Source organism: Octodon degus, unplaced genomic scaffold (genome assembly GCF_000260255.1).
Source record: "Octodon degus isolate 3935 unplaced genomic scaffold, OctDeg1.0 scaffold00162, whole genome shotgun sequence".
In the NCBI taxonomy this organism is placed as follows: Eukaryota; Metazoa; Chordata; class Mammalia; order Rodentia; family Octodontidae; genus Octodon; species Octodon degus.
Window position 1 is genome coordinate 1,050,552 of NW_004524738.1, and position 3,455 is coordinate 1,054,006.

Genomic DNA, 3,455 nt, shown 5'->3' on the forward strand with positions numbered 1-3,455 from the left:
AAAATTTAAGAAGAAGAAAAAAAAGAAAAGAAACATTTTAGGGCTGGGGAGATGACTCAGTGGAATAAGTGTTTCCCTGGCAAGCTCAAGGGCCTGAGTTCAATCCCTGGTTCTGCCAGTTCTCTCTATGGTTTCCATGGATCCTCCAGACTCAGTCCCTGTCCTTGGCCCTATTCACAATCTCTGTCAACGGGTGGCGTGGGCTCAGGAACACCTTGAATTGTGGCCCGGTTCCGCTCCACTCCGCATCTCCTTAGCTTCACATCCAGGGACCCAGAGCAGGTGCAACTTTGAAATAACCTTGCGCTAATAAATACTGGCTGACGGGGAAGAAAAGCAAGGTCCATTTTCATGGTGATCCCCTGAATCTTAAAGTGTGTTTCTGGATGTATCCAGAATGGACAATAGCAGGCCCAGGGTGTTTTCAGTCTTTTTTTAAAAAGGGATTTTGGGGATTCCTAGTACCCCTGACACTTTAGACAGAAGCTTATTATTATTTTCCCGCAACCGGGGATTGAACTCAAGCCCTTGTGCTTGCCAGGCAAGCACTTATCTTATTCTACTGAGCCATCTCCCCTGCCCTTATCTTTTTATTACAAGATTTAAAAACTATGTGTGAGAAGTCTGAAAAGAAATCACTAAAACGAGAATAAGAATAACATTAGAATGGCCAGGCATGGGGGCACACACCTGTAATCCCAGCACTCAGGGCGCTGAGGCGGGAGGATCACTGTGAGTTTGAGACCAGCAATGGCCCACAGAGTGAGCTCAAGGCCAGCTTGAACAGCTCAGTGAGACCCTGTCTCAAAAAGATATATATCTAGGGGACCTGCCCAGTAGCTCAGTTGTTTAAGTGCCTGCTTAAACAAAACTGTCAAGCTCAAGCTTCTGGGGTTCCAACCCAGACAGTCACTGCAAACCAGAAATGCCCTAAAGGCATTTTGAGCCTCAAAAAGATATATATCTATATCTATATCTATATAATCTTTGTGTTTGGGAGTGGGGGTGAGCTGAGGGCCTCACGCGTGCTGAGCCCAGGCCCTACCCACAACTGGGTCACATCCTCACTCAGCTAGCTCAGTTTTTAAAGAAACAATTCACCAAGGACCTGACTTTGCATTAACTGAGTCCCTGAAGTATGCAAACCCCCATCCTGCACCGCGTTTCTCCACACGCTTTCTCATGTTGTTGTATCTACCCCGAGAGTAGCCTAGAGGCAGGCCGAGTCTCCAGTAACCACCATGAGAGGACTGATTTCTTATTGAATTGACTATTGAGCATCTATCTCAGTACTATAGGGAAGATGTACCGAGTTATATGAGAACAGAAAGGCCTGGGCATTGTTCTTAATTTGATTTATTTATTTAGTTTCTCATGTCCAAGCTCGGTTTCTGATTCCTCCAGTGGTGACCAAGGGAAGAGTGGTGGCGTCTGCAGCCCCTGGTGAGACCCCAGCGGTACCCGCATTCTCAAGGCTTCCCCGGGTACTGCTGGTGCACTCCTGGGTGCTGTCTCCCGCTATGGACTTGTGGTACACATGAGGCTGCTGCTTTCTGCTCTGGATCCGCTGACGGACATCTTAGCTCTGCCTTCCAGTCTGTCTTTGCCACCTAAGAGTTCCTCAGCCTCAGTGAACCATTTTTCAATCTGTTCTGTGCCACAGCTATCGTGGATACTATGAAAAGAGCAGGCAATCTGAGGTAGAAAACTAGAAACTGATTCTTTCTAGTCTTCCCTAAGGCTTTTGTGGTGAGTCAGCCCTCGTCTCTGGCCCGACCAAGACTGCTTGGCAATTCAGAGGCCAGCGGCCATCAGTACGGTTGCCTTCATCTCTAGAACTACACACTCCATGTCCACTGCTTTGCGCATGCACATAAGGCAGCCTCAGTACTCCTTCTAAAGATGTATTTGCTATAGGGTCTTACTACACAGATCAGATGCATAGTGATACTCCTGTCTCAGCCTCCCCAGTGCTGGGATTACAGGTGTGTGCCACCAGACCCAGTTTCAGGGCTGGCACAGCAGGCAGTATCAGGGCTCGAACCCGGGTCCTTGCGCTTGCCAGGCAGGTTCTTAGACCATGGAGCTATCTAACACAGACAGTTTACCCAAACCCTGACGGTATCGGATTCAGCACCACTTCTCACCAAAAATAGATCACTGGGCAGAGTTCTTTGGCTTTGGTTTTAGTTTTGCAGTGCTGGGGACAAACCCAAGGCCCTGTGCTTGCAGGCCGAGATGCTGCTGCTGAGCTACCCCCTGCTCCTGAGCACAGTTTTGTATGACATCCAGGGAAATCTATGTGGAGCGCAAACTGGAGACTCCGTGTCCCTAGTTCCTTTTCTGCGCCTCTTCCCAGACTCGAAGCTGCCTGGATTATATCCCATAGGACATTTACCTCTGCCCAGAAGTGACACCGAGAAATAATTCCTGCATTCCTGCCATTCTCCCAAAGACTGCACAGTCACATTGCTGAGGCAGGTAACAGGAAAGAGAGCCAGTGAGCGAGAGAGGCACAGGGGCATGGCCAGGGCATGGTGGCCCGTTCCCCCGGCATCTTACCCACCTTACCTTCATCTCTTCTCCATCACCACCACTCGTCCAGGTGTTTGTGGGTAGGACGATCTGTCTTCTCACACTGCTTGAAGTGTGTGTGGACCACTGCGCACTCAGGGTCACATGGCCGAGAGACCTCGGCAGGCTTTCAAAGGGCCCAGCGAACATGGTTGGTTGCATTGCCGTAGACCTGGGGTGCGTCAACCAGGACCCGTTGTGAACAGAAAGATCTTGGATTCTTGGGACTCAGAAACCCACTCCACCTCCCAGCTTTCACGCCCCACGGGCTGTCATGCTGGGTGTTGAACCAGGGCCTTGCTCCGCTGGGCAGCCCAGGCTGAGCTGCACCAACCCGATTTCTCTTTCAGTCTGCACTCAGCAGCTCCCTTTCCTCACACCCGGGACTCCTTCTTGCTGCTCCTTTGGCAGGTGGGATTTTCCCAGCAGCCCAGGAATCACTGTTTGAGAATCTTTTGGGTTTTTTTTATTAGACCAGAATGTAATTTTTCCTTTTCATTTGCCTTCCAGCCTTCAAGGTGGAGTTGTTCTAAGGCACACGTCCCGAAAGCCAACTGCCTCATAATCAGTTCACCACAATAGCCACGTGCTGGGTGAGCTCTAGGGTGGGAGTGAGTCTGGTGCAAAGTTCTTTAGGCTGGATCTCAAAGACGGCACCAGATCCCAGTGAGCCCTTGGGAGAGGCAGATGTCTAGGAAAGCCACGGGCCTTGAGCAGGAAACAGTTTCTCCTGCTTGGAATTTCCAATTCTTCCTCTCTCCTTCCCTTCTTCCCCCAAATGGAAGGAAAAACGGTTTCAAAATAGATGCTAAAGGGGCTGGGGAGATGGCTCAGTGGAATAAGTGCTTCTCTGGCGAGTGCAAGGGCCTCAGTTCAATCCC